Raw genomic sequence first — 15,696 nt, 5'->3', positions numbered from 1 at the left:
AACACCACCCGACGTGCTGCCTTTAAAAGTCGCCACGGGGCCAAAAGTCGTGTAGAAAACGGTGCGCGGAATACAAAATATCAAACGCGACATGTCGTTTTAGAAATCAAGGGTACACGGTATCCGACTCTAGAAACATAAAGCAGGTAGCGGAGAAGGCACCAAAATTCGTCCCAGCTCCTCTGCCAAACAAACCATCATGGCAAACGCAAACTCGAGGCCAGCCCACCAGCAGTACCAATACCACGAACCAGCAAGCGCCGCCAGTCAGCCGCTCATACGATAGGGAGTTCCCCGCTACTCTGAATGGCCGCCGCGCGCCCGCCTCTGCCATGGCTCCATCGACCAGTGCCGATACTGCAAATATTACCGTTGATAGATTTCGCAGTATACAGGATGCTTTAGGGGAACTTCAGTCTCTCATTAATCTTGATGGCTTACACGACGCCATCTGCTGTTTTGTGAGTATGCTGCGTGGTTGTAACTCGGCAATGGAAAAGTTTAACGCCAGCAGGGTGTTTTTTGAGGAAAAGCTTTCCAGCTTCAGCATCTAAGCATTCATTTAGTTTTTATTTGTATTTTATTTTCAGACTCCTACTGTGGAACTGCAATGGGATTCGCGAGAAGCAAAGCGAATTCATTTACTTCCTTGGCTCCCAAAAAGTTGACATAGCTATTCTCGTGGAAACACGACTGCGCGGCGGCGACCGCCTGAGAGTCAGAAACTTCCAGGTCGAAAGAAGTGACAGATTGCACGTGAGAGGGGGCGGTGTTGCCGTACTGATCAGCACAAAAATTCCATACAAACGCATGCCCCAATATAACCCAGTATTGGAGCACGTCACCATCTCGCTACAGGGAAATGTGCGGATCGGTGGGGCATACCTTCCACCCTCTCAACCTATCACCCAAAACGACCTTTTTCCCTTCTTCCCACCTAACTTTAGTTCCCTTTTTCTAGGAGACCTAAACGCCCGACATAGAGCCTGGAATAATCATAGAGACAACCAGCACGAAGTTGTTCTCTATGATTATATCCAAAACTCCCCACAACTACAGCTACTATGTCCCGACACACCCACCCACTATCCCCCAAATGGCACGACACCAACTTACATAGACGTGCTGGTTAACAAAGGACTAACACAACTAACAGATCCCTTCACAGTCGATGATCTCAATTCAGATCATCTGCCTGTGATTGTCGACTGGGGTGGGGGAAACAAACCAGCAAACAACCAACGCACAACCTACAGCTACAAAAACTTTAACTATCAAACTTTCAGACAAAAACTAAACGAACAGACAAATATTAGTTGTGAAATTCAAACAATTTCTCAGCTAGAACGAGAGGTAGAGAATATCACCACTAATATACAAACACTGCAGGACAAACTTGCCAAAAAAGTATCGGACACACCCCGACAAGAAAAACTTCCTGAAGACATTCTTAACCTCATTAAAGAAAGAAATCGAATCAGGAAGCTTTGGCAACACTACAAAAGACCAACATACCGACAAACACTCGTAGATCTGTCCAACACGATAAGACAAAAAATTGCCAGTCATCGCAATTCCTGTTGGACAGAGAAACTGCGAAAACTGACACCGACGGACAACTCACTGTGGAAATTCGCGAGGGGAATGCGGAAGCGTAACCAAAAAATCCCAACCATTGCACATAACGGCCGGGATTGCGTAACGGATTTCGATGATAAATCCGAAGCTTTCGCAAATTTCTTGGCGGGAATACACAGTGAGAACGCAGACACAAACACAGAGCAGACACACATCAGCAATGCAGTTGCAAATTTTGGTGTTCAAAAATTCCCAATATCCCCTCGTGTACTTGAAAACCTAATAACATACCCTTCCGAAATTCAAAAATATTTACGCCGACTTCCCAATAATAAAGCTCCTGGTCCTGACGGCATTCCATATCGCCTCCTTAAGGCTTTACCCCGAAAAACTCTTGTACAACTAATGTACATTATAAATGGCGTAATCAAACTCCAACACTTTCCCACCGCTTGGAAAAAAGCTATTGTCATCCTTTTTCCTAAGCCTGGCAAAAATCCTTCCCTTCCTAGCTCCTATCGGCCCATCTCCCTTTTAAACACCATGGGAACACTTACCGAGCAGATTCTCCTGTCCAGGATTAATACTGTGGTCGAAGCCAATAAAACAATCCCTAAGGAGCAATTTGGTTTTAGACCTCGGCATAATACCACTTTGCTCACCGCAAGGATAGTCCAAGACATCTTCGATGGCTACAACCAAAAGATGAACACCTCACTGTTGCTCCTGGACATGGAGAGGGCTTTCGATAAAGTTTGGCACTCTGGCCTTATTTACAAACTCCTTTCCATTCTCAACTTTCCTCTGCATCTGGTATCCCTTATTACATCATATCTCCATGACAGAACTTTCCAAATAAAAATTGAAAATACCCTGTCCACTTACAAACACTTAAAAGCCGGTGTCCTCCAAGGCACCGTACTCTCCCCTATCCTCTACGTATCCGACATCCCAAAATTTGCGAACACCAAATTGGCACTGTACGCTGACGACACAGCCATCTATACCCAATCCTACTATGCCCAAGCCACAAAACAAACCCTTGCACACCACCTTACAACCCTCCTTCCCTACTAAGATAAGTGGAAGCTAAGGGTGAATGGTGCAAAAACCGAGCTGGTTACTTTTACCCGAAAACGCACCAATCACCGAATTATCTCTCCACTTATCGTAAAAAACACTCTCATTACCCCTTCAAAAAAGGCAGAGTATCTGTTAGGTTCCACCCTATTTAATTAGGGATTACGTCTGGTGTTCGACTTGTAGACAGAAAAAGAAAGTCGTATAATTGGTTACGAGAAATTAATTTATTCTCCTAAACTTTAACTGGTTAATCGCGGCAATCTCTGATTTTACACTTTACTTTATATACAACTATTTATATTTTATGGATTTTTATAAAAGAGCGCGGAGCCCGGTACATGTCTAATATGCAACCACCTGGTCTCACATATCGCAAAGACTACTCTTCAACGGCTGTTTTAAAGGCGAAAACCGAAATTCAGACTCGTTACAACCATTATTTTTTGCATGCCCTACTTCTTTTTTATTACAGGCGGCTCGAACTTATCGCGGGAACCGATCCTTTGACGGCGCGTATTTTTCAGCGCTTTCCAGGTACGAAGCCATAAATCACGAGCACTTCTGCCGAATTAGGGGAATGTCGAGTGATACAAAATGGTATGAGGTATTTAAAACCGTGGGTATGGCGAGCTAACTATTAAAATATAAAAATCTTCTAACATACCGCCGCCCTTGAAAGTATCCAGGAGATATCTTTCAAAATAATCAGAAAATGGAGATTAGATGCTTACCTAAACTAGAGACTGCAAAATTAAGACTAAGATTTACATAAGCAGTTAAGTACTTAAATTAACATATATACACCAGCAAAAACATTTGTACTTTAAATTACATTACCAAATCACGCTTAAAAATAGACGCATCATTGCCTTTTCAAAAAACAAATAGGTAATCTTAAACTAAAAGGATTATATTCCTAGTACAAATAGGATGAGAAGTGGACTGTATTATTAAAAATTAGCATGGACATTTCGTAAAATAAATACAAATGATTATTCCACTGGATGAACAAAGCATAACTAAAAGCTAGCTTAAAATATAGATTTCATATAATACTAAATTAAGCAAAATAAACACATTTTACAGCGTCAACAAGGGGATAGCCCCTTTTTATTCACTTTCGCGAATGTCACGGGGGGATTCGATGGGCAAGGGACAAATCTTTGTTATAGAGCGCTTCAAAACACCACTAGAAGTTCGCACACTCACTACACGAACTGTTCCATCACTTCCAGAATGTAAGTCGACAACACGTCCTGTTCTCCATTGCAAGGAAGGCAGGTTGTCCTCCTTTAATAGGACCAGAGAACCTAATAGCTCCGATGGCTTGACCTTGGACTTCCACTTGAACCTTTGGTGCAGGGTATGCAGAAATTCATCAGACCATCTCTGCCAAAAGTGCTGAGACATCTTTTGCAGGTGCTGATACCTGGAGAGGCGACCATCAGGAACATCCAATAAATCCAGCTCTGGATATTTATTAAGAGGGCGACCAATAAGAAAATGCCCTGGTGTCAGCGCCTCGAGGTCATTCGGGTCATCACTGAGAGGAGTGAGCGGTCGGGAGTTGAGTATGGCCTCGATTTGTACAAGCAGGGTATAGAATTCCTCATAGTGTAGAGGAGTATTATTTAAAACACGCTTAAGATGCTGTTTGGTGGACTTTACCGAAGCTTCCCAAAGACCACCAAAGTGTGGCGAGTGAGAAGGAATAAAACTCCATTGAATTTTATTATCCCTTAGCGCATTTTGAAACCTTTCGTCCCTTAAAATAGTATTAATTTTGTCAAACTCATTCTTAGCCCCAACAAAATTAGAACCGTTATCAGAATGTAGATTTTTGCATAGACCTCTTCTAGATACAAAGCGCAAAAAGGCAGAAATAAAAGATTGAGTGATAAGCTCTGTAGCTAGTTCAAGGTGTATTGCCTTGGTTGTCAAACACACGAACAAACAAATATAGCACTTAAGAAGCCTCCTATTTTTAAATTTGGAGTCCTTTAGAACAAAAGGTCCGGCATAATGTACACCGGTATTGTAAAAAGCATAGGAGGGAGTAACCCGGACACTGGGTAGAGCTGCCATTTGGGCTTTTAATGATCGAGGATTGGACTTGAAACAAATTATGCACTTCCGAATCACTGATTTAACCAGTTGCTTGCCATTTATTGGCCAAAATTGCTGCCTCACAAATGACAGCGTAGCTTGCGTTCCTGGATGTAGATTGCGGATATGCTCATGGGTGACAACAAGCTTAGAAAAGGGATGATTATAAGGTAAGTTAAATAAGTTTCCAACACGAGGGTGTTTTAAAAAACTTTTATTATGACAGGGTGTGACCGACTTACAAGACATACGAGCAAAGAGTTGTTTAACAATAGGTTACATGAGAATATATAAGCTTAAAGTGATTACAAAGCATAATAAATTGAATATAAAGCATAAGATAAATAATTAATTAATAAGCATATTTAAATATACAGGTCGTCAAAATTATACATATAACTCCTCCCGCCTAAGACGAAAACAACAGGGATGAAGGGCTGTTTTCGGGTTTACCATTGGTAGGTTTGTTAGCTTCTTCTTCTTTTTCTTCTTTCTTCTTAATTAGGAGTTCGTATACTGCAAAGGCAATAGTAAAAACAATTAGCAATAAACCAAGGGTAGTAGCGAAACTCCAAGTAATAGGGTGGACTGGGTCGTCATCTTCCGGAATGGTCTTCAGTAGTTTAGCTTGTTCCTGTAGTCTTTGGACATGGTTGAAATCAATGGAATCTAGTTGAATAGCATCGGAGTGAAGTTTAAATTCAATATTGTCGAAATTAATTTTTGGTAGATAGAAAGGGCTGCTTTCTACAGTGTCTTCCTTGTTCATTAATTTGGATCCAAGTAGACTAATACCACAATTATAAGGTATAGAAATTAGGCTTGGTTCTGTCACGAAGAGGATTTCTTTATTCTGGCACAGCTTCTGGATTTTAATCTTGGTAGAAGTAGGTATTACCAAAATATGTTGATTGGTAATAGGGCGTATAATTGGTGTGGTTACATTTACATTGAGTAGTTGGCATTTCGTCATCTCAGCTTTCTTGATGAGGGTAGTAACACAATCATTGAGTTCTGGATTTAAAGCATCTCGGCATATGTAGAGGTTTTCAATCTTGGGACAAGCTTCATCTTGGTATTGTTGTGAATAAGTGCCCATCAAAAGGTAGGGTGATTTGGGTACAATTAAGGATTGGTTTATAGGAACTGAGAACAGGTGAAACAATTCAAATGATTCTTTTACGAATATTGGAAAATGAATTGCAAAAATTATTTTATTTTTTGAAAAGCTGACTTGTAGTCCTGCTAATTGATAATAGTAATTAAGGTCCTCTAACATTAATATTTTATCGGTACCATAAAGGGTAGATAAATTTGAAACTATTAGTTCTAGTTGAGAAGCTGACAGTATTGTGCTGTGCAGGGTATTTAATTTTGCAAATGAGATTGCATCTTCAATGTTATCTAAAATTGTTATAAAACTTTGACAGTTAATAACTATATGGTTTATAGTATTTTGTAATTTTAGGAGTATTGAAATATCCGTTATTGTTTTGTTCATTTGATTTTCAAATTGATTAACATGTGCCTGTAAAGATTTTTGATTTTTATTTAATATGCTTATAGTATTGTTGTAATTATTGATTAATTCTTTAGTTAAAGACATTTGTAAATTTAATTCCTTTTTATAAGTATTTTGATTATTACGTAATTCTTGAATAGCTTTTTCGTAGCGCTCTCCATCATCTGAGTCCAGAGTACCAAATAACCATTTTGAGGTTTTTCCTACAACGTTTAATAGTCCACGTTTCGTTCTATGCGGTTTGATATTATTTAATTTAATTTTTATTTCATTAATTAAATATTTTGCGTGCGTAAGCAAATTAAAAGTATTTATATGATGCATTAACATTAAATTGATTATATTGGTATTATTGCAAGAAGCATCTAAAATATTATAAGCGTTTTCTAAATTACTAAGTTCTAACAATAAGGGTTCTAAGTCTATAAAATTTATAAATGTATGCTTATTTTCTATTACTCGTGCATTACCAAGGTGGAATGGGAGTAAGGGCGTATTTATAGGGGTGACTGATAAGTCATTCTTAGTCTGATCCGTCATCTGTTGTGTCGGTGCAGTTATCAGTAGTGCGATATATGTCATCATCAGGGGGTTCATTTTCCTGCAGAAAAGAAAGTCTTTTAGGTTTTTGAATTTGTGATTTATGTATGACTTTCTTTTTATTTGAAATTACTTTAGTTCCGATATCTTTATTTACAATTTCTATTTTCTTTCTAGGTTTATCTTTTGATCTATGAGCTTGTTTGTCATTTACATAAATTTTACTACCAGAAGGAATGTCAACGGGGTTTTCACGTTTTTCATTTTGTTTTTGGTTTTGTTTTATTTTAGTATTTAGGGATGTTTTAAATATATTGTCATATATTAATTTTAGGCGTTCTCTTCGATCAGTGATGTATTTATTGAGAATTATTTCATCAGTTAAATCGAAGGGGTCTAAAGATTTTACACGGCCATTGATGATGTCAAATGGTCTCTGTTTTGTAACACTATGATATGCAAGATTATAGCCTATTACTGCGTATAACATAAGTTGCTTGGTAGAGGCATTGGGTTCTTTTAGTTTTAAAACTCTAAATAAATCTATAAGGGTTGAATGGACTCTTTCAATAGGGCTATTACTGTTTGAATTACCGGGGGTGGTAAAGTGTATTTTTATATTATGTAATTTGCAAAAATCAATCAATAGTGATGTTTTAAATTCGGTACCATTATCGCAAGTAATTTGTTGTGGTAAACCGTGATGACTAATAAAAGTACATATATTATCTAGCACAATAGTTGCTGTGCAACTTGGTTCTAATGGGTATGCTTGAGTATATCTAGAAAATACGTCTATTATTGTAAGAAATTTTGTGTTACAAATTTGAAAGGTGTCTATGTGAATAGATTCTAAAGGTTCAGAGGGTGTAGGTGTCAAAGCAAATTTAATTTTAGGTGGATGTCTATCGTATTTAGCTTGCTGACAAATTTCGCAATTATTAATATATTCTGTCAAATCATTCTTCATATTTGGCCAGTAATATAATGTTTTTAGGGACATCAAGCATTCGTTTATTCCTCTATGACAAGTTTTCTCATGGTGGTTAGTTATTAGTTTTAATTGCATATCTTTATCTATTATATCATTTAAAAATAATTTTGTCATGATAAGTTTATAAGAATTATGTCTAAACGTATTGGGTAGTATTACACTTATTTTATAATCTAAATCATTAATTTCCGATTTCATAATGTAGATACAATGTACTACTTTTGGATTTACATATTCTTTAAAGAATTTTATAATTTCTTGTTCATAATTATTTGTTAATGTTAAGTGATACCTATTTTTATTATTAAAATGAATAGTTTTTAAAACGTTAAATTTTTCATTGGATTTTTGTGTAATAATGATTTGATTTGTGTAAGTGTTCAAACAGTTCTCTGTTGTGGGTATATTTAGTATTGGATCTTCATTTGCTGAGTGGACTGTATTTCCATCAGATTGTTGATTTTGAATATTTTGAGTATTTTGAATATTTTGAAGGTTAAATGGGGGTCTAATTTGAATGTCTGATATTATGTGGATTTTCTTTTTGGTTGGGTCAAATATATTTTCTAATTGATCTAGTTCTTCAATTGTTACATCTTCTGATTCATTGGATAGGTATTGATTTATATCATCTGAGATATCGCCAGGGTTTCCTGAAAGTGATTGATTTTCTATTACATTAATCTCTATGCGGGATAGTGCGTCTGCGTTAGTATTTTGGGTTCCCTTTTTATATTTTACATCATAGTCAAATTCCTCTAATTTAAGTCTCCATCTTACGAGACGTGAATTTGGTTCTTTCATATTAAATAAATATTGTAAAGGTTTGTGGTCAGTGATGATAGTGAATTTTCTTCCAAAAAGATATGGTCGAAAGTATTTAGTTGCCCAAACAATAGCAAGGAGTTCCTTTTCTATTGTTGAATAATTAAGTTCTGCGGGGTTTAGTGTCCTAGATGCGTAAGCAATAGGTAGATCTGAGCCTATTGTTCCTTGGCTAAGTACAGCTCCTATAGCAACATTGGAAGCATCTGTCGTAAGTAAGAATGGTTTCTCAAAGTTGGGATATTGAAGTATTGGGTCGTTGCATAGTATGTTTTTACATATATTAAAAGCTTCAACGTATTCTGGTGTCAAATTTATTGTAGCTCCCTTTTTTAGACATTTTGTAAATGGTTTAGTTAATTTAGCGAATCCTTTTATAAATCTTCGGTAATAACCTAGCAATCCTAGAAAAGATTTTATTTCTTTTGCTGTTTTTGGAATTGGAAATTTTTGTATTGCGTCAATTTTCTTGGGGTTTGGTTTTATGCCATTTCTAGTTATTACGTGTCCTAAAAATTCTACTTCGATTCTAAGGAATTCGGATTTGTCTATTTGAATTTTTAATTTTGCGTCTCTAAGTTTTTCGAAAACGTATTTTAGGTGTTTTATGTGTTCTTCAAGGCTTGTAGAGAACACGATAATGTCGTCCATATAAACTAAGCAAAACTTTCCTTGTATATCTCTTAGAATATTATCCATTATTCTTTGAAAGGTTGCCGGCGCGTTTTTTAAACCAAATGGCATTCGAACATATTCGTAGTGTCCATTTTCTACTGTAAAAGCGGTTTTTTCAATTGAATTAGGAGACATTTCTATTTGATGAAAGCCAGATGATAGATCAATTGTTGAGAAATAAGTACACCGTCCTAATTTATCTAAGATATCGTTAATATTGGGTAAAGGGTAACGATCGTCTATAGTTTTGGAATTTACATTTCGGTAGTCGTTTACTATTCTCCATTTTTGTTTTCCACTGGAGTCTAATTTTTTACTAACAATCCAAATTGGACTACTCCACGGACTTGAGCTTGGTCTAATAATACCGTCGTCTAACATTTTATTTATTTGTCTTTGTACTTCTTGTTTATGTATAAAGGGGTATCTATAAGACTTTGTATGTATGGGGATTTCGTCGGTGGTTTTAATCTCGTGCTTTATTTTATTAGTAAAGGTTAATTTGTCATTTTCTTTGTGAAAAATATCTGAAAATTCTTTTATTATTTTAAAAAGTTTACTTTTTTCTTCAGGGTTAAGATGTTCATGTCGGATTAAATTATTTATATCAAAATTAGGTATCGATTTATTTACATTATAAGGTTTATTTTTCAAATCTTCTATATGGAAAAATTCAAAATTTTCTTTATGGAAATTAGGTAAAATATGACCTCTAAGTGGTTCATTTAACTCAATTTGAATATTCTTATCAGTATAATTAAAAATGTCAACGCGTGCGAATCCATGTCGTGCTGTTGTTAGTGTCTCAGGAAAGTATAAGTTACCTATTGTTGTCTCTGGTAAAATTATATCCATGTCATCATGTGCTACTGGAATCTTGGCACTTAATACTTCGTATGCATTAACAGTAATTTTATATTTCTCACGCTCGGGTTGTCGATAAAATAAGGTTAATGAATTATTTTTGCTGATTAGTCTTTCGTTAATTAAATCTATATTAAACCCAAAGTTCTTTAAGTCATTTAATCCTAATATGCCATCGAAATAATTATGAAAGTCGTATAAGATAAATGAAATATTTTTATTTGTTTTAAATTCGGGAAAAGCTGGAATATCGGCTTTAAATAAAATTTCTTTCTCTCCTACGCCAGTTTTTAAGGTAGAGGAAAATTGATATATTTTGTCTGGATAGTGTTTTTCTGCGATTGATGGTCTTAGTAGAGAATGAGAACATCCTGTATCAATTAAAAGTTTAATAGGGGGTTGTTTTATTTGTAAATATGGTAGGCTATTAATTGTTTCTACATTCATATCAAAAATCATTTGTGAATTTCTGAAGGGCTGGTTATCTGAAAATTTTCATTCTCATTATGATTTTCGTTTAATGTTAAATCATTAAATGATGAATAATCATAATTGGGGTCGTATTCGGGATTATCATTACAATTATATGTTTCATAGTGGTTATTATGTTCTTGATCATTATTACCAGAATAATATTGATCTTGATTAGACATATTATCAGAATAATAGTCATTTTGAATATTATCGGCATAATATTCTTCTTCGTTAGGATTAATTTCTCGTTTATTTTCAAATTGGTATAGTTCTTCAGATATAAAGTTTCTTGGACCTGTTTGTCTGAAATGATTTTGATTGTTATTGTTATTATTTTTGTTTTGAAAACTCTTTTGAGAAGGCATAGTATAACTTGTCCTTGTAGACATAGGTTCTGGTTGATTTTTAGGAATTGCTCCTGTAGGTTTAAATACATTTTGCGGAGGGCCAAAAACTTGTCTATTTGTTGGTAACGGTCTTTGAGGTAATTGTCGAGGTCTAATATCTACTGGGCCTCTAGGAAATTCAGGATTAGTATTAAATCTTTGATTATTGTGTATTTGGTTTAGATATTGTTGGTTACTATAATTATTTGGGTTTGGATTGTAATTGTTATAATTAGGGTTATAATTTGGATTATAGTTTTGATTATTTGATCTATGATAATTAATATTATTGGGTTGGTACTGTTGTCTAGTATGATTATGATTTGGTTTTTGTTGGGGTTGTTGTTTGTTATGAATAGGTGTCGGTCTAATTAAATTTTGGGTATATTGGAAATTTTCTTCTTCTACAATCATTGTCATAGCATTTTCAATACAGTCTGGACTTTTGAGTCGAATTATACTTTGTAAAGGATTTGGTAATCCGCGTATAAAGGTTCTTAAGCATACGTTATCATATTGTCTTAAATGAATTAATTTGGTACCTTCATCCATTTGAGTAGATGGGTAACCATTGATTTTTTGTGCTAATAAACTTCTTAAAACTTGTAAACGTTTTCCAAATTGTAAAGAAGGTTCATTTTTATAAGGGGTTGCCATAAAAAGATCCTGTTCTAAACACTCTAAGTTTCTTTTGTCGCCAAAACAGTCAAATAAAGCGTTTTTAATTTGAAGCCATGTTACTAGTTCTAATCTACAACCTACTAGAATTTGAGCTCTTTCAATTAACTTCATGCGAATCGTACGTATCAAATAATTTTTTAATACTACGTCATTTTCATTTCCATAAGTTGCAAATAAGAAATCAGCGGCGGAAATAAAGCTATTTAAGGTATTTGGATTTCCGTTGTATGGTAGAATAGTGTCTACATACATTTTTAATAAAGTATAATTAACATTACTTGAAGCATTTGTTTCAGGCATTGTGAATTGATTTGATGTTTCAATACTTTCACTTATGGTTTCTTGATTTAATCTTAATGTTTGTGAAAATGTATTGATTAAACTATCAATATCTTCAAAATTAGTATTCATAAAATATTATTTTGACTAGAAATGTTTTCTTTAACTATTATATCTTAAATCTAAAATTCAAATTAAAATCGTCAAAGTTTAAATATGCTAAATAAAATGCGCAATTCAATATCGATTTGGAATATATCTTTTCCAATTTATAAAATCAATAAAAATAAAATAAAACTTAATACTAGACTATTAATTGCTCAATCGGAGAAATTAACAGAACTTTTCACCTGCTCAAACGGAGAAAATGAAAAGGGTTGATAGGAATTGGGCACTTACCGTTTGGTACTTTTCGGTCTTCTTCCTATCGGGTGAACACTCTGCTGCTTGCTTGCCAACCACAGCTGCCAGGAGTTCGTCTCGGTGCTGAAGAGTTGAAACTCACGTTCTGAAGCAATAATCGTCTCGATGACGTGAATTTTTATTGCCAAAACTGCCCCGATCCTACCGACTGCGCCAGTTAAATAAGTTTCCAACACGAGGGTGTTTTAAAAAACTTTTATTATGACAGGGTGTGACCGACTTACAAGACATACGAGCAAAGAGTTGTTTAACAATAGGTTACATGAGAATATATAAGCTTAAAGTGATTACAAAGCATAATAAATTGAATATAAAGCATAAGATAAATAATTAATTAATAAGCATATTTAAATATACAGGTCGTCAAAATTATACATATAACTGGTATCAGTATAGGATGTTTTTGGTTAAACGTCAGCTTAGAATGGTTTAATCGACCACCTACTCGTAGGAGGAGATCACTGTCAAGAAAAGGGTTGAGAGTACTAAGCTTACTACTAGGCCTTATCGTCTTATTATTTTTTAGGCTGAATAGGTCTTCAGGAAACGCGGAACTCTGAATTAACCTTACAAGGCAATTGACACTTTGTATTACCTCAGTTTGGGATAAGGCCAGTAATTCTTTTGTCTTTATATTTTAAGTTAAAATGAAATCGCAAACAATAAGCGACTACATTAATGAGCTTTGAATAAGAGGAATATTTCGAGCATAAACTCATAACAAAATCATTGCTCTCCTTTGCAAAGAATATTAAGGATTTAGGATTAATGTCGATTATTTTAGATTTCTCGGTATTTTGTCGAGCGTAATTCGACACATGATTATTTGAAGGCCAAAAACTTTTATGTTTCAATAAAAAGGAGGGTCCGTGCCACCAAAGATTATTACTCTCCAAATCAACTGGGCTCATACCTCTAGAGATGATATCTGCAGGATTTTGTGACGAAATCACGTGATACCAATGGTTGATATTTGTTATTTGTTGAATTTCAGATATCCTATTGCAGACAAACGTCTTAAGGCTGCGAGGTTCTAAACTTAACCAGCAAAGAACAATTGATGAGTCAGTCCAGTAAAAAATCTCCCCTATAGGATAACTTAGAGTTTCGAGAATCTTATTTATAAGCTTGGCTAAAAGAAGTGCTCCGCAAAGCTCCAACCTGGGCAGTGAAACAGCCTTAAGGGGAGCAACACGTGACTTTGCGCAGAGGAGATTACAATATATTTTTCCATCGGAGTCGGTGCAGCGAAGGTATACACAGGCTCCATAAGCATTTATGGAGGAATCACAAAACCCATGAATCTGAACATCAATAGGATTTTTGGAGGTTACTTGTCGATGTATTTTAAAGGTGTTTGCTTTGGACAGCTGATTGGAAAAGTTGGACCAAATTTTATAGAAATCATTGGGTAGAGGCTCGTCTCATGAAATTTTTAACAGCCATAGCTTCTGCATAAGAATCTTTCCTTGAATTATGATTGGACCGAGGCGGCCCAAAGGATCAAATATCTGCGATATGGCTGAGAGGATAGAACGTTTCGTGACCACAGCCATAGAATTGCTTAACTTCGAGGTATAGATAAATTGATCTTTCTGGGAATCCCAAAATATACCTAATGCTTTGCAACTTTGATTGTCATTTATGATATGACCTATAGAATTATTATCTGAAATATTAGATAATACTTTGGGTTCATTGGATGAGATTTTTCGTAATTCAAACCCATAGGTTTGAAAAATTGATATAAGGTTGGATCTTACTTTTATAAGGGTTTCAAGGTCATTGCACCCTGTTAGTACGTCATCCACGTAGCTATCACGAGCAATGATGTGACTTTCCAAAGGATAGGAGTCTTTGATGTCAAACGAAATTTGTTGTATACATCTTGTAGCTAAGAAAGAGGCACTGGCTGTGCCATAGGTAATGGTGTTTAATTCATAGTGGTTGAGATCCGACTCCGGGGAGTCTCTCCACACTATGCGCTGAAGCTTCCTTTGCTCTGGCTTAACAAGAATTTGTCGGTACATCTTGGCGATGTCACCTGATAACACATAATTGTGCTCTCTGAATCTGAGGATTATGGAGAACAAGTCGCTTTGCACAGTGGGGCCAACCATTAGAATATCGTTTAGAGAAATGCCAGTTGTTGTTTTAGATGAGGCGTCGAACACAACCCTTAACTTGGTAGTAGTGCTGTCCAATTTCTCAATGGCATGGTGGGGCAAGTAATAGATGGGGTCTGACGTTTTTTCTTGAGAATTAAATTTTGACATATGTCCTAATTTTTCATATTCCTGAATAAATTGCGTGTAAGAGAATTTAAGTTCAGGGTCCCTTGTAAGTTTTCTTTCAATAGCCAAAAATCTTTTCATGGAAATTTCTTGGGAATCACCTAGTTTGGATACCGTGCCCTTTAAGGGCAAACTAACTTCAAATCTACCCGAAGAAGTTCGAGTAAAGGTACTCTTAAAATGGGATTCACACTCCATTTCCTCTGGGGTAAACTTACAGGGTCCATGGAAGGGTTCTTCAATGTGCCAAAACTTCTCAAGTGATTGTTCTAGCTCAAACTCATTATTCAAGGAAAAAGCGGATATGGATTTTAGGGGTGTAAAGCCCTTGGAAACATGCATAGGTCCAGAAATTACCCAACCAAGTTTGGTGTTCTGCAAGATAGGATTCCTTGTTCCAAGTTTCATTTGACCTGAAATAAGCAGGTCATAAAATAGACCAGCTCCTATAAGGAGATCAATTTCAGAGGATTCAAAGAAAGTGGGGTCTGCCAGAGTAATTTCTTTGGGAATAATGAAATTAGATACATTTAGCGTCTGCTGAGGACATTTATCGGTAATTTTATCGATTACTAAGGCAGTCAAATTAAAATGATGACTCTTACTTAAGTCCTTAATCGTTAATGAGGTTTTCTTATTAATATAGGTTGTTCCCTGATTTATACCACAAACAGGGATGTGCACTTTCTCACACTTGAGGTTTAGGATATCAAACAAGGTCTTTGATATAAGATTAGACTGTGACCCGCTATCAAGTAAGGCTCTACAGGGTATGGGTCTTGAACAGCTGTCATAAACATAAACTAAAGGAAAGTAGATAGGAGTACAAAAGTATTTGGTACAGAATTAGCACAAGCAAAACTGTAATCAATAGGCAAATCAGGCTGAAGATTATTCTCTTGTTAAGGATTACAAACCTTTTGATCTACTACCACTTGGTGTGAAGTAGCGTGGGGTAATTGATTCGATGGC

Source organism: Anthonomus grandis, chromosome 24 (assembly GCF_022605725.1).
Source record: "Anthonomus grandis grandis chromosome 24, icAntGran1.3, whole genome shotgun sequence".
In the NCBI taxonomy this organism is placed as follows: domain Eukaryota; kingdom Metazoa; phylum Arthropoda; class Insecta; order Coleoptera; family Curculionidae; genus Anthonomus; species Anthonomus grandis.
The sequence above is the reverse complement of the archived record's forward strand: the minus strand, read 5'-3'. Positions refer to the sequence as shown.